The sequence below is a fragment of the Peromyscus californicus genome, unplaced genomic scaffold, assembly GCF_007827085.1.
Source record: "Peromyscus californicus insignis strain IS unplaced genomic scaffold, ASM782708v3 Scaffold_4__1_contigs__length_199733344, whole genome shotgun sequence".
Taxonomy (NCBI): Eukaryota; Metazoa; Chordata; class Mammalia; order Rodentia; family Cricetidae; genus Peromyscus; species Peromyscus californicus.
This window is the reverse complement of record NW_026294562.1, coordinates 46,473,362-46,490,272: the sequence shown is the minus strand read 5'-3', so window position 1 is coordinate 46,490,272 and position 16,911 is coordinate 46,473,362. Positions and strand designations below refer to the sequence as shown.

Sequence of the window (16,911 nt, the reverse complement as noted above, 5' to 3'; positions counted from 1 at the left end):
ATAACCTAACTCCTTAGGGTAGTTTTGTTTGTTTGTTTGTTTGTTTGTTCTTCATTTGTTTTGACAGTCTCACGTAGCCCAGGCTAGCCTCTGCCTTGATCTCCTCACCTTCTGCCTCCACTTCCTCAGTGCTGGGATTCAAGACATAGGCCCCCATGTCCAGTTTTATGTGGTGCTTGGTATCAAGCCTGAAGATTCAGGTATGCTAGGCCAGTACTCTGCTGACTGAACTACATTCCCAGCTTTGAGAGACCTTGTTTTAAAAGCAGGATGCTTCGATACTTGTGGAGTAGGGCCTGAGAGTCCTTATTTCCATTACTAGGTTGCCAGAGCTGGAACCAATCACCACACTTCAGGAGCCAGGCTCTGAACAACATTGTGATTGTTGTTTTGGTTTTGGGGGATAGGGTTTTGCTATGTAGCCCAGGCTGGCTCCCAATTCACAGTCTGCTTTTCTCTACCTCCCAAGTGCTGGGATCACAAGCATGCATCAATACAGCCTGTTTCTAAACAACCTTTAAACAGAGCCTGTCCATCACATGCTCTGTGCTTAGTCCCCATTCCCCCTGCTCCCAACCCACTGTTGACTGGCTGCTAATCTGTTATAATTCCTATGTCAAGACCCCAACAATGGAGCCTCTGGTCATGAAAAACATCAGGTGAACTCGTGGGAAAGCTTCATCCAGCACTGTGTTCTTCCAACATATGTTATGCTCTGCACCCATTCCCCATCTGAAGTCCTTCTGTTCACGCATGACATCCTCAATGGTTTGTTCCTCTTTCCACTGGAAACCAAAGTCCATGAATGGGCCTCTATGTCAGGACCCATCCCCTCATCAGGGCATAGCCAGAGAGCCTTATACAAGGATCAACCAGTCCCTGCAACTTCCAGTGGCTTACGTTGTACAAAGGCCATCCACCCGCTCTTGCTCCTTTTCCTGCCATAATGTTGAATAACTCAAACAACCAAAATAATGGAAAACACCAAGTTTCTGCACCAAAGTAGCCATGATGGATAAGGCAAGCATCCCTGCTGCTTTTAACAACTCAGTGGCTTCTAAAATAGTGGAGTCTTCTGGAAATGATGGTTTGGGTAAAAACAAACAAATATCCTTTTGCAATCATCTTTTTTTTTTTTTTCAATGTAAGTACCTGTGTTAATCCCACCAATCAAGAATAAGACCGCTACCACAGTTTAAAGCCAAATTTGAAGCAAGCTTTAATTAAATACTGGCCAGGTGGATGGGCTCTGGCTAGGTCCTTCTCTGGTTTCCCAGGGAAAAAAAAGTGGCCCTGAATCAAGTTTTGTAGCTGCTTAAGTATCTCCCATCAGGTCCAATTAGAGGCAAGCATACATCCTGATGTTCCTCTGCCCCACATCCAATCTGGGGCAAACATACATACTGACATATTTCCTGCCTGTGAACCTCCTGCCCATATGAGATCGAGCATGGATGGGTACAGATGGGTCAAGCAAACTTGTTTAGGGGAGTGAAAGGATGTGGCTTGTTATCTCCCGTAAACAATAGCCACCAGCATTTCAGAAACTGTCTGTCTTTGGGCAAGGGGCTTGCAGATCAGAGGCATTTTTATTTCATAGGTCTCTGTGGCATAGTAATTAAAACTTAAAATGTAACTTTGGCTCTCACACCTGCTGGACTGGCAACATACGTTTTGAGGCTAAAGCTTTCTCGCTTCTGTCTCCAGACATTGGTGTATAATCAAAATATATTGCATGAAAAGAAAGTTTTAAATACAAGGAAAAAAATAAATGACTTGTGCAAAACTGTATGTATTTTGCACGCTGTAATATCCTTCGCAGAGCACGCTCAGACTTTCTGATACACAATAAATTGTGATACAAACCTGAAGAAAGCTGGAACAGCCTTTCACTGAGGCACAGAGAACTTTAGAACAACACTTACTAGCAGCCCATGTGGTTTGCATTTCCTGGCAGGAACGGCTAAGGCTAGATTAACAGCCAAAAGGCAGTCACACTATTTTCCTTAAAACACATGGCACATGGGGGTAAGGAGGGTGGGGGGAACACTATAAGCCTGCCGGCCCTCCACTCTACATTTCCAGCGCTTTTTGTTCAGAATAACTTAGGAGTAGCCAGCCAGACTTTACACCACCCTCAGTGGAAATGACAGGAACTGACTGGCTCATAACTGATAGACCAGAAACAGCCACAACAAGCATGGGGTTCTTAGAAGGAAATTCAGGGACACAAAGAAACAGACCATCGCTCCAATGCAAGTGTCTCAGCAAGGTAAAACTTTCCTCTTGATCAAGAGGGCCCGCTCCGAAGGGCAAGCACTTGAAGACAGGAAGCGTACTGTGTGTTTTATTCCAACACAGGTACTGTCTTTTCCCCACTGCTTGGGTCGGACCTGGCTGTCTTTTGAGATTGGTTAGTATTAGAAGATTCAGCACAAAGGAAATGAAGGAGGAAGTTGAGGGAGGGTGTCACTGCTTGTGGACATCAATGAGGACTTTGTGTGAACAAAGGTTTCCTTTTTTTGGTGGGGGGAGGTGTGAATCTTAAAATATTGGATAAAAGTCTTTCAAGGTGGGAGATAAAAAGACTACAAGTTTTATGGTACCTGATAGATTTGTATTAATATTTCTTTTTTTTCTTTCTTTTTTTCTTCTTTTTGGTTTTTCGACACAGAGCTTCTCTGTGTAGTTTTTGGTCCCTGTCCTGGATCTTGCTCTGTAGCCCAGGCTGGCCTCAAACTCACAGAGATCTGCCTGGCTCTGCCTCCTGAATGCTGGGATTAAAGGCATGAGCCTCCGCTGCCTGGTGTATTAATGTTTCTTAAAGGGAAATCTGGGTTCTTGATAGAAGCCAGACATTTCAAAATGTCTAATTTTCAGAGGTTTCACTGTGGACAGTGTGATGCACAGTGTAGTTGACTCATACTGACAAATGTGTCCTGGGTCATCTTCATGTTCTTTCTGCTGTTATCCCACGTTTCCCTGGACTCTGCATGAACTAGACAACTCAGCGATTATTCTGGGCTCCATATGCTCCTCGGAGTTCACATGGATCTCATCGTTAAGGTGTTGCAGGGATTTAAATCTAGTTAAGGATCTAGAAGCAGGGAGGTAGAGTGGGTCTTGAGAATCTGTACTGTACTAAAGACCACCTGCCTCAAGGAGGCTCTTAGCTTTTGGATGAAAAAATAAATAAATAAAAGGAAGACATGACTGCTCCTCAGGTGTTGAGGTTTTTATTATAGATATAAGGGATGAGCATAGGCAGAGGCATCTGGAATGTTTCAAACTAACACAGCCAGCAGACTGGACTGGGCCATGTGAGGAGAGTTGGGAGGGGAGAGGAGAAAGCCAAGAGACCTGGGTTATACAGGAAGAGAAGCTGGGGGAAAGGCGAGCCCAATCTAACCCTTGTACTGGAGAGTTCAGGGTAGGGGGCAGGGTATGCCAGGTACTAGATGCTGAGAGACTGGTGGACAGCATCCACTTTTATATGTTAATAGCCTCCTCAGTTAGCTATTTGCCCCAGGTTTGAGACCTAACAACTTTTCCAGGTGAACAGGTTGATCCCACCAGGTAATCACAAGGTGAGAAGTGGCTGCTGGGAAGGACACTGTGTCCCAGCTTCAAGCGTCTCCCTAAAGCCCGTCCCACTTACAGGATCCTATCACCTCGCAGACAGTAAGCATGCTGTAACAGTATGTGCTGCTAGTCTGGGACTTCCACGTGTGTTACTGTAGTTCCCTCACAGGATGAGGCCTGGCAGATGAGGCCCTCCCTTGGAGCACACTCACTGGCAGATCACTTGCAGGGCACTGAGCTGGGAACTTAAGTCCTGGGCATGTTCTTTCCTTACAGCACTGTGTCCAGAACTGTGGAGCCACTGACTGATGTCACTATACTCGTTAGTTTCAAAAAGTTCAAAAACATCATGTCGGAATTTCTTAGAGGCTGCCTGGCTAACCAGTTGTTTGAGAATACCCAGTGCACATTCTGCATGGATCTCTCCACAGCCCTTTCCAAAGACCAAAGTCAGTGAGTGCTCTAGCTGGCTGGAAGCTCCACTGAGAAATCAACTGATGTAACAAGACTGGAGTCTCTTGGACAGAACTGAAAAGACCTCTAGGTTTCTTTATGCCATGCCTGCTCTTGGGTAGGTTCTCTGAAAGCAGGCACCCCAGCACCCCAGTACCGTAGTACCCCAGCACCCCAGCACCCCAGCCAGGAAGTAGACTGGTACTGATAAGACCAAAAGTTTTGGTCACATGCCTGAACTAGAACCAATCTTCTGAAGGGCTGTACCAGGCCCTCTTGTTCTACCTAAGAATCAAGTTTTACACACACACACACACACACACACACACACACACACACACGCACGCACGCACACACACACGCACGCACGCACACACGCACGCACGCACGCACGCACGCACGCACGCACACACACACGCACGCACGCATGCACACACACGCACGCACGCACGCACGATCATCTGGCATCCAAGCAAGGAAAAGGACATACAAAGACAACAACTGCATACCTTCCCAAGCCATAAATGTAATGTGATATATCATACGATGGAACATTACTAAGCCATAAAAAGTGAAATACTGATGCATACTCCAACACCAATAAACTACCAATTCATGACATTAAATGAAAAATCCAAAGTAAACAAATCCAGAAAAAAAAAAAGTAGGTTAATGGTTGCCAGCATGGCAAGATAGAGAGAATAAGGAGTTTAAGTGTGAGTCTTCTCTGGAGGTGATAAAAAAGGCTCTAGAATTAGTGTGAATATACTAGAGGTCACTAGTGTGTATTTTAAAGGGATGAATATTATAGTCTATGAATTAGAAATTACAGTAATTTTTTTTTCAAGGCAGTAAATGTGACCTAGACCAGTGGTTCTCAACCTTAAGGTCACAACTCCTTTGGGGGTTGAATAACCCTTTCACAGAGGTCTCATATCAGATATCCTGTGTGTCGGCTATTTATATTATGATTCGTAACAGGAGCAAAATTACAGTTATGAAGTAGCAACAAAAGTAATTTTATGGTTTGGGGTCACCACAATGTGAGGAAGTGTATTAGAGGGCTGCGGCGTTAGGAAGGTTGAGAACCTGTTGTTGAGACCAGATGGAAGCAGGTCTCCAAGGAGTTTGTCTACCAACTGGGCTCATGGAAGTTCTGGCTCCATGAATGTTAAGTGGCAGGTCACCCCAACTCCTCAAGGTTTGTTCTTTAGCCAGTATTCTGTTGCTCTCCAGTCCTTGGGGAATTTGGAAAGTTCTAGCAGGATTAAGGGAAGCGCAGATAACTTTCTGCAGAATTCAGGGGTCTCAGGTCACAGAGCTGTGAATTGCTAAGAGGAAATAGGAGGCTAACTTCTCACGTGTGTTCAACTACAGTTATTTCAGTATATCTGAGGGTTCATCAAACTGCCAACTGAAGTTACTATAACTGCACTCCATGTGTGCGTTGTGATAACTGTGATATTTGCATTGCGTTGGGTATTGTAAGTAGGCTACAGTTGAACTGGAACACACAGGAGGACATACATAGGTCATATACAAATACTAGGTCAGCTTATATAAGACATTTGAGCACTCTGCATACAGGAAGGACTCTAGAACCAATCCTTCCACAGACATTGAGAGAACTATGCATCCAGCCTTCCATCCTTTCAAGGAATGTCTTCTAGAATATGGAAAGCAGTTGAAAACTCCCAGCTCTTCATTTCTGTGGACTCTGCGAGATTATCACAATAAACAAGTCTCACTAAACCTGACTTTTTTCCTCTGTTTATACGCAGGGTTTGATGGCTAGCTCTGCCTTCTGTTGGCTGTGGAATCATCAGCAAGTCCCTCTGCAGTTCAGTATCCATCCACCAAAGAGAGGCAACTACAACAGCTTCCCAAAAGAATCAGACGACGGGACGATCCCACATAAAATGCTGAGCACATTGCTTGGTATACAACTGGTGCTTCACAACATCTTTTCTTTACCAATTATATCCTAAAACAATCACAAACAGGTGGGTATATGTCTTTCTGGCTGGCAAAACGTTGGTGTGGTACTATAGCAATCACAGACTTTCAATATTTGAAAAATGTATGACTGAATCAATGTCCCCTTTAACTCACATCTCAGCCACACAAATCAAAGGTGGACAGTCTATGACAACATGATGAGCAGAAATGACCCCTAGTAAAAGACTTTCCATAAAACCCCCATGAACTAAAAATCAGTGTGGCTATAATCTGCCTTACTTTTTTTCTTTTCATTTTGAGACCCGGTCTCACACAGCCCAGGCTGGCCTCAAACTCACTATGTAGCCAAGGACGACCTTGAATTTATGACCCTTCTTCTCTCTCCAAAATTCTGGGATTAGGGAATGAGCTACCACACCCAGTTTATTTGGTACAGGGGAACAAATTCAGGGCTCGGTGGATGTGAGGCAAGTACTCCCCAACTGAGCTACATCCCAGCCTATGCGTTGCTTTTAAAGAACTACATGTTCCAAATCTCTGCTCTGGGACACTGATGACAAGATGTTTTTTTAATGCAGGCAGATGGATGATCATAACATAGAAAGCATTAAAGCAGAGAGAACAATCAGGCTAGAGGCCAGAAAACAGCCTGGAGTAAAGAATGACAATTCTTATGAAGCATACTAGTTAGGAGCTGGGACTGTGGGAGCAGATGCCTTGGGTTTGAATCAAGCTCAGCCAAGTATGATCTTGAGCAGACACTTGACCTCCTCGGGCCTCACTTTCCTTGTTTTCATAATGTAGAAAGGATTAGAGTTAATAAATGAGTAATGTTCCGAGCTATGCTTAGATCCCAAGTTCTAATAAACACTGACTGCTACTATGTTTATAGCAATTATTATTAATAATTCTTAAGATTTTTTCAGCCCTGTTTAACCCTTCTCTTATCTAACGGTCCTCTAACCTATCACGTAAAATGAGGTGAAGGGGAAGATTGTCAAGGAAACTCAAGCGATCCAGGCAAGAATTACTGAAGATGCTTGATTCACAGAACAAGTATGCAACTCTCGTTTTGCTGGTATAAAAAGAAAATTTTGAGGCTCTGAGGCCAGCTCTTTATTCCTCAAAGGAAGCAGTCACTGTAATGCTGCACTCGGAACCGTGTGGCTAGTTAGCACCTTCCCTCACCATTGGAGCCATGAAATCTATTACGTTCCCTTCGGAGGGCAGTTTAAGGAGAAATTGATACATTTGTACAGAACATAGTGGCCATGCTGGAAAGATTTTTCCTACATCTACACAATGATGACAAAATTGGACACGACTAAAAGGTTTGGGCAGCCTAGTTCTTGCAACAAAACCTAGTAACAGATGTCACGACACCCTTAAAATGCCTGATGTGTAGCAGGACACCAGTGTTCGCCCTTAAGTCACATTCTTAGGTGGGGGGGCCTTGAAATGTTTCTGATCAGTAATTTAGGTGTTTTAATAGAAGACCCCTTTCTCAAGATCTTATGTGGAACCTAATATATCAGGAAAATAATTGCTAGGCCACACAGTGTTTAAAAAAAGAAAAGAAAAGATGGTGATTTCATCTACCTGCAGTGATCCCAAAGCATTTTAAAGAAATCTGCACATGCCATGAGGTCATATGAGGCACCCAGATCCCCTATCCAGCCACAAGCCCAGGCATTAAGTTAGAGATCAGGAAAATCAGGACACTACTTGATGGAAGATTCATGAGATTATTATATTAAGAATGGTTACTCTCTAGCATGGTGTTTTTCAACCTTCCTAATGTTGTAAGCCTTTAAGTGCAGTTCCTCATGTCATGGTGACCCCAAACATAAAATTATTTTTGTTGCTAATTCAAAACTATAATTTTGCTACTGTTCTGAATTGTCATGTAAATATCTGGTATGCAGGATATCTAATATGTGACCCTTGTGAAAGGGTCATTTGACACACCCCTCCCCCAAAGGAGTCACAACCCACAGGTTGAGAACCACTGGTCTAAAGGGACCTTTTTTAATCATTAGCACATACCAAGTTCTAAACTGCACTAAACTAAAATATTGCTATTTTTTTCCTGCTAGTTAGTAAATGGGGGTTCTTGTGGAGTGTCAGCTGAGCTCTGGGTACATTAATGAAACTGCCTTTTCTCTTACATTGCAATTGTCATTTAAGTCAGCTGGCCACCTCACATGCTTCTAAGGTCTTTCTCCTCACAGTGGGAAGGAGGGCTGCTTTGTACCCTCTAAATGGCAAAGCAACACCTCGGTCTTCTACAATAGTATGCAGGCAACAAATCCCATACTGTACCAACTTACACTGCTGAATGTCCTTTGATGAGCAAAGAAATCATTTGAGAGGCGTGTTCTATACTGGCCCCTTTCCATAAAGGGCAGAGAAATCTAAGCTACACATCCAACCAGAGATCCCCTAAGCTGAAGGATTCTACTCATTCATGCAGTCAGTCACGTGATCAACATTTGTAAGGAAGCACCTTCTATATGTGAGAACTTCCACAGACTTCACAGGCCTCCCAGGACTCAAAGACTCAGTGATGAGACTCATTGCAGCCCCTGGACTATTTGTGTCCTCAGATATCAGGTTGTTCACATCATTGGGACATTGTCTTGCTTATCCCTTTCTCCAACTCTACTTAGGAATGCTCCCTCTCGCTCTCACCCTCCCCTTCTCTCTCTCTCTCTCTCTCTCTCTCTCTCTCTCTCTCTCTCTCTCTCTCTCTCTCTCTCTCTCTCTCTCTCTCTCTCTGTGTATGCACATGGGAAACCTGTTATTAACTACTTACCAAAGTTCCGTCCATGTGCTAAGTCCTAATGACCAGCTTGTGCTCACTTTCTGTTGCTGTGTTGTTTCGAACTCATGAGAATACAGGACATCATGGCAGAATGGGGGCTGTCCTCTTCCTAGTAGTTATAGAAAGATAAGCATGCTAAAACCCTCTCCAAAGGCACTGTTCCAGTAACCTAACTCCTTCCTAATAAGCCACACATCTTAAAGATTCTCTCACTCCCAAAACCATCAGAGGCTGGAAGCCAAGTCCTTGGTGCATTGGCCTTCTGGGGACATTCCAGATAAAAACTCCAGCACAATTAATAGGCAAAAAAAGGCTTGCCTTGTCAAGTCAGCTGCCACTCTGTGTGATCAGACACCCTACTCGCCACATTTTTCACCCTGCTACAATTATAGAGTTACTCATCTGCCTCTCCCAAAAGATTCAAATTCCTCCTGTGCCCATCTCGTCTGTTAAATAATAAATTTAGTAGGCTAATATTTTCCTATACTTATTTGAATTCAAAACGCTGAGGGCTATAATGATAGCATTAAAAGCCACTAGGGAGATAATAGCAGAATCATAAGCCACAAAAAATTCAATGGAAAAAAACCTAAAATGTGTGTATTATACTTGGTAAAGACAGCAAAATGACAGTAGGTTGGGTTAGAGAAATGAGCAGTCAACTAATTTGAGTTCTTCTGGCTTTAAGATTGCTGGAAAAATATAACTGGGGTTGAAGCTCATTTTGAGCCATCTCTTCAAAACCTAGTACCAGCCAAAAGCTACATATTAGGCTAAGTCTCTCCTGGCTTCTCTAATTTGTGTCCAGACAAATTGCAAACATCACACTATCCGGTGGTCACTGTGAGTCTGCTTTGAACAGGCTGATTGATTTTTATAATGTTCCAGGCAATTTCGAGTTGTCAGTAAGAACTAATTCTGTCTCGTTAGTGCCTTCACTCTTGGCAGCTCTGTGACCACTTACTGGCTTTTGTCTTCATGTTCATTTTCTTCTGCTAATTCTAAAGCTTTCCCCCCATCTCCAGCCACATCCAAAGGTCTGAAGCTATAATCAGAGATGCCCCACCTCCAGCACAATTACAGGTAAAAATATCAGCTCTTTTCATGGGCTCCAAAGTTGAACCCTAAAGTCCCCTGCCCTGTGAAACCTTCCTCCAACCAAACCCCATTAGGGCCCATAATGCTGTATTACTTAATCAATCCCGCAACTCCGTATCTGACGTCCTCCCTGAAGTTGATATTAAACCAACTTGTCAATTTGTAATTGCTGAGTGCCACACTCTGCTCCTCATGTTGTGCAGTTGGAAAGCCAAAGCTGGCACTGGCTCAACCTCTCCAGATGTATCTCCACGCCATCCAAAATAGGAAGATTGTGAACCTTTGCTCAAAAGGCTCAAGAGCCCTGGGGCAGGTGAGCCTTGGTCGTATGAGATGCCAGCTTGTACCTTTTATTGTGGCACATATTCTTAGAAGGACTTACAGACTCAGAAGTAAAGCCTTGCCATTAAGCAGACATAGACAATTACCCCATTTGTATACCACACATGCTTCTCAGACAGTAGACACTGCTGTGAGACATGTACTCAGTATAACGACTAATATATATCTTGCTAAATTGCAGAAATAAAATGCTCTTTTCCCCCCTTACTGAGATCTGTGTTTTACCAGGCTGGAATGGCAGGTCAGCAGGGTTACCAAGGTTACAAAGGGGCCCCCACACCCCACATGATCACTAGCAGCCAAGCATTACTCTTCAGATGGACTACTGAGATGAGCATGTGCTTCTGCCCATGAGGAACTGAGAGGTCAACTGGGGTCATAAAAGCTGAGACAGTGACATAAAAGAAATTTCAGAGTTCACAGGAGAGGTATCCACTGACTCTCCTGCAGGTCACTGTCGGGGTAAGTCCCACAGAGGAGACAGGAAAGCGCTAAGGAGAGAGGTGTGCCCAGATGGAGGAGGAGATTGGAAGAGGGGATCCACCCGAAATGCATGCATGCCTGCAGCACCCTTGAAAGCAGCATCACACAACCAAAGGAGGGCCTGGGGGTGGGGGGAAGGCAGGCAGAGAAAGAGTCTAGTTGTGATGCAGGCATCTGTGTTGGTTTTCTCATCTCTGGCAGGAAGCAACTTAAAGGAGACTGATTGATTTGGGCTCACAGTGTGAGAGAATACAGTCCATCAAGGCAGAAAAGACATGGTTCCCGGCAAGTCCATGGTGGGAGAGTATGTGCAACTTGCTTACCTCTAGCCAGGGAGAGAACCAAGGCTAGGCACATCCCCTGATCCCCAATAGCTCACCTCCTGAAGCCAGGCTCCACTTCCTAAAGGTTACCAAACCATGCCACCAGCTGGGGACCAAATGTTTAAATACATGAGTAGATGAAGAGACATTCCATGCTCAAGCCATAGCACTGCCATGTTGTTTTTGGAACTTAATCAAGATGACCAGAGCATTGTATCCAGTTTGAGACAACTCTGCACAAGCTTCTTCCCACCCTGGTCTCCTGATCTTGCTTCATACTTAGAGGATTTTTTTTTTCAAGAAAACTTCTTTCCCTGTCCCATTAAATTGTACATGCTACAGAGACACTTGCTCAAACGTGTTCATTGCTCAAATACGTGTAGTTCTCCCAGGATCGGGAGTAGCTCTCCCGCTGAGGCAGCCTGTGAGAGGCAGGACCAGTTTCTGGTGCCCAGGCCACTGGGGCCAGCTCTGCCATGACCCCTGGTGGTAACACGACTCCCAGACATCAACACAGATTCCAGCTGTGGTAGGACCACAGACCCAGACATGGCCCTCTGCTGCAGTTCAGGCCTGGATATCTGTCACCATGGCCTTGGGTAGCAGTGCAGGCCACTCAGTATGGCCCCCAATATTGCTCTTTTCATAATAGCCAGAAATTGGAAACAACCTAGATATCTGTCAGTGGATGAATGCATAAAGAATATGTGGTACATTTATACAATAAAATGTTACTCAGCCATTTAAAAATAAATAAAATCACCTGAGGCCATTTTGATGTCTGAGGGCCATGCTGCCACCAGGGCATACTGATCTGAGTGGCCTGAACTGCCACCCTAGGCCATGGTGATGTTTAGAACCAAGCTGCAGCCAAGGGTCATGTCTGGGTTCATGACCCAACTGCAGTAGAGTCTGTCATGATGTCCATGGCCTCTGATACCATTGAAAGCCATGAGGAGGCCTGGTGTCTGGGCCACCACCTAAGGCCATGTTGATATCTGAAGGCCACACTGTTGCCATGGCCATGCCAATCTGAGTGGCCTTGTGCTGCCACCCAGAACCGTGGTGACATCTGAGCCATGAGCTGATGCTGAGGGCCATGTCTGGGTCCATGGTCCTATTGCAGCTGGGGTCTGTGTTGATATCTGTGGCCTGTGTTATCACCGAAGGCTGTGCAGATGCCCATGGTCTGGATCACCACCAGAGACAAGATGATGTCCAAGGGCCATGCTGCTGCTGGGGTCAGACTGATCTCAGTGGCCTGTGCTGCTGGCCAAGACCATGCTGATATGTAACCCAAGCTGCAGCCAAGGGTCATGTGTGGGTCTGTGACCCTCTCACAGCTGGGGACTATGTTGATGTCCATGTCCTGTGTTACCCTTAAAGACTGTGCAGATGCCCGTGGTCTGTACTCCCATCTGAGGCCATAGGCATAGGAGGGCTGGCCCCAAGCCTCAATGGCCCCCAGAGAACTGTCCCCTCCCTCACCCCGTTGACAGTCACCACAACTTGAGAACTGGTCCCGCACATGGGAAAGTTGGCTCCAGCCCTCAACATGTATGCAGGAAAGCTGGCCCTGACCCTTTTCTGAGGTGGGCAGTCCTGGTATAGTCCTGGAATGATCAACTCAGTTACCACACAACCCCACATCCAGGGCTTTGAGTTGACTCATCTCAACATCTACCTCATCTATGATCTGCTAGAGCCATGAAGGGACCAGTCCTGTGGAACCATAGGCACTGGATCTCCATGACTCAGGGCAATAGCAGGATGTCTGAGAGAAGTTTCAGTGAGGATCCGGTATTGATGGTGTACCAGAAACCAGAAGCCAAAGGCCTTGAACCAGACCAACAACTCATTGCAATGAACATTTGCAAGTAAAGCTGTTTGGACAAAAGGGTATACTGCATGACACACACCCAAGCTCCAAAGGCCACTATGACAAATGAATATATGATGGAGAGGCCAGAAAGATGGAGGAGTGATATTTTTGGGAGGATGGAAGGGCGGGGGTGGGGGGGTGGCTATAAGGGTGGAGGGTGGACATGGGAGAACTGGAAATGAGTGGGACTGGGGTACATGATGTGAAATTCCTAAAGAATCAATAAAAAATAACTATGAAGAAAAACAACAAAAAATGAAATGAGATTCATAGGCAAATGAATGGAACTAGAAAATAAAATAATCTTGAGTGAGGTAACTCAGATTCAGAAAGACAAATATGGTATAGATTCTCACTTATATATAGATGTTAAGTCATTGGTAAGCAAGCTACAATCCATATAACCACAGAAGCTAGGTAGAAAGTAAGGGACTAGGGGGAGGGAGGGATCTCCCTAGGAAGGGAAAATCAAATAGACAGTTGTGGATGAAGGGGGGAGGGGGAGGGAGAGCATATGGGAGGGGCAGCTTAAACTAAGGGCCACTTGAAGGAAACCTAACACAGTAGAAGCTTCCTAGAATATAGACATGTATGAAGGTCATCTACGTGAAATTGCCAAATGACCGGGGAGCCAGAGTCCCAGCTGGGCATCTCTCATCACCAAACGAAGCTTCCAGTGCTGGGAATGGGTTACATCTAACTGGTTTCTTGGCCAAAGAGGTCCCATTAGACAGACTGTTGCTGATAGGCTTGGCAAGGCCCTGTTGCTGACGACGACGACACCTGTCCAAGTCACTAAAGTTGAAGAAGTCAAGCCGGTACCTTCCTAAAGCCTTTACCCCTGTGGACTAGTCTTCATGGTACTGGAAGGTACTCAGCACACCACCAAAAGAGGAAGACAAACACCAATCCAGCTACAAACCTTTGGATCTACCACACTGACCTGTCCCCAAGACACGCTGGAGCAATGGTGACACGAAGCTTGGGAAGGTGACCAACCAATACCAGATTCGAGTCAAGGCCCATGCCATAAGATGGAACCCATATAATCTAACACTGCTTTGGTATCCCAAAACCTGAAACTAGACAGGCCAGGGATCTAGGGGGAAACCAAATACTACTGTTCTGCTACAGGAACAGAGCAATGAAATGACGCCTACCAACACTCTGCTATACTCAAAGATCAGTGGTTTATTCGGCCATCATCAGAGAAACTTCCTCCTCTGTAGCAGATGAGAACAAATACAGAGATCCATAGCCAGACAGGGGGTGAGAGACTTTGGAACACTCAACCCAAAAAGGATATCTCTATCAAATCCCTCTCCTTAGGGCTCACAGAACTCAACTGAAGAAGAGACAGAAAGAACATAAGAGCCAGAGGGGATGGAGGACACCAAGGAATCAAGGCCTCCTAGACACAACAGGGTGGATGCACTTAAGAACTCACAGGGACTGAGGCAGCATGCACCCGGCCTGCAGGGGTCTGCAGCAGATGAAGTCCTAGAGCTGAAAGAAGTGAACATATACACCCATCCCTAACCCAGAAGCTACCTCCAATTGATAGCCACTTGCAAATGAAAAATTAGTTTTCTCCAAGAGAGTCTGAATGGGGAAACAAACCACTCTTAATGGGAGGCCTCATGCCCAACAGTAGATGGCCAACTTAATGGCATCTTTAGAGGTTCTTCATCTCATAATGCTAAGTCAGAACTTTCTTTTAACGTTACAGGTCCTTTGCATATATATTTCGGCTTCTGGTTCTATGGTTTTGTGGCGCTCCTGTGTGAGCTCCTATGTATGTGTCTCTGTGTCTATATGCATTGGTTGTACCTTTCCTTCGGCTCTTCTTCTTTAGTTGTTTTGTCCTGTTCTGGTTTGTTTGTTTTTGTTTTATCTTATTGTATTTTTTTTATTTCTTAAATGCCTGTTTGTTTCCAATCAAAAGACAGAAAGGGAAAGGATCTGGATGGGAGTGGAGGTAGGGAGGAGAGGAAACTATAATCAGAGTATGTTGTATGAAAAAAATATTTTTAATTTGCTGAAAGCTTTTTGGATTTGGGGGGTTTGTTTTGGTTTGGTTGGGTTGGGTTTAGATTTTTTCAAGACAGCTTTCTCTGTAGCCCTGCCTGTCCTGGAACTGGCTCTGAAACCAGGCTGGCCTGGAACTCAGAGACCTGCTGCCTCTGGGATTAAAGGTGTACACTGCCCTCTTTTCAATTAAAAAAAAAAGTGTGCCTAAGTCTTTTTCAAAGCCCCGTGTTGGTTCTCACAACTCAGGAATGTATTTCTCAGGGACCAGGGACTATCTCTTGAAATGCCATCAGTATAGACAGCACCCTCATCTCCCAATTCCAGTGAGTCATGAGCCTAACTTCAGGGACACTTTGCTTCAGGTCATAAAACCACCTCCCACCTAAAGACAGAAGTTCACTTATCCTTCAGGTAAACCAATTAAGAAACATGATGGACATTCTGTGATGTCTCTCCCTTTAGAGTCCTTACTCCCCAATTCGGCAGTGTCGACTCTGACTATTCTGACCTCTCTTCCGCATTGCAATTGTCTGAGTAAATCTTCATCACCTGTTTAACTTGCCTGGCTGTATTAGATACTTTCTCTTTAGTATGACAGAATACCCATGCAAGGTGGGGGTCTGGCACCAGTTAAGAAAGGGTTTGTTTTGGTTCAAAGTTCAAGGGTCCATTCCTCCAGGTGGGGAAGTCATGGTGCAGAAGTTTGAGGCAGCTAATCACACTGGATCCATAGTCAGGAAGCAGTGAGATGAACGCTGGTGTTGTGTGCTCACTCTCCTTGTTATTTGCCCCGTCCCATGAAAATGGTACCACCTACATTTAGAATGGATCTTCCTGCCTCAGTTAAACCCATATAGAAACTCTCAGACATGCCCCAAAGTTTGTCTCCTAGATGACTCTAGATCCTGTCGACTTGACAACATTAACCATCACACTGTACAATTGTTTGATTTGACAAAAATATTCTTCTTGGTTAGGCTCTGCACTCAGCTTTCTCATTACCATCCCCCTTCATAGCAAAACTCCTCCCGAGGTACATTCATTGTGACGGTCTTTCTTCTTTGTTCCACTCCAACATTTGCCCCTGCCACTCTATAAAAACTGCTTCCAAACCTCATAAATGATCTCCCAACAGCAAACTCAAAGGTTCTATTTTAACAGGCTCCCAGACCTCAACACAACTGACACCATGTTAGAGGCACCATTCTGACCTAAAACCCAGCAAGTAGGCACCAACACCTGCCAGAACAGGGACAAAGGGTTAGTCCATAGTTCCAGGAAAGTCCCTAAGTGACTAACCTTGGTTTTTTGGCTTCTGTAGTTCTGCTTCATACTACCTGAAGTGTGCCAACCAAGATGCAGTTTTTGTGCATAAAAGACAAAGAGCTGTAAGGTTCAGGGCTGCATGATTTGGGCAAGTTCACCATGCAGCCAATGGCTGGCAATAAAGCCTTTTCTTTCCGTTTTTAAGGCCAGGCGGTGGTAGTGCTCGCCTTTAATCCCAGCACTTGGGAGGCAGAGGTAGGGGGACCTCTGTGAGTTTGAGGCCAGCCTGGTCTACAGAGCGAGATCCAGGACAGCCAAGGCTACACAGAGAAACCTTGTCGGGGGTGGGGGGGGAGAAAAAGACTATCTGTGTCGTGGTCTCTGGTCAGCTTATCTCAAAATGCTATCTTTGTCCTCCTGTTCATGCAATCTGAAACACATGGCATAGTGAGATGTCCCATCTTCCTGGGAAACCTTCACTATCTAGTGCTTCCTATTCTTCCTCTAACCAGCTACTCCCTCCCTCCCAGGTTCTCCTCTTTCCTGACCTGTAGATTTGAGGGCATCTCAGAACTCAGTCCTCACCCTTCATTCCTCCCCACCCAACTGCACCAAGCATGTTGTATCTGGTGACTCTCACAACTTATGTGTCTTCAGCCTCATTATGC

At 45.1% G+C, this 16,911-nt stretch overlaps 1 long non-coding RNA gene across 1 annotated transcript in view; it reads left to right on the top strand.

Annotated features, from left to right (window-relative positions):
* LOC128094881 (uncharacterized) overlaps positions 1-9,294 on the top strand; it is a 48,026-nt gene extending 38,732 nt beyond the window's left edge. Inside the window, exon 2 of the long non-coding RNA XR_008213100.1 lies at positions 5,817-9,294. This is a non-coding gene — a long non-coding RNA (uncharacterized LOC128094881). The remainder of the gene's footprint in view (positions 1-5,816) is intronic.
* The last annotated feature ends 7,617 nt before the right edge of the window (positions 9,295-16,911 follow it).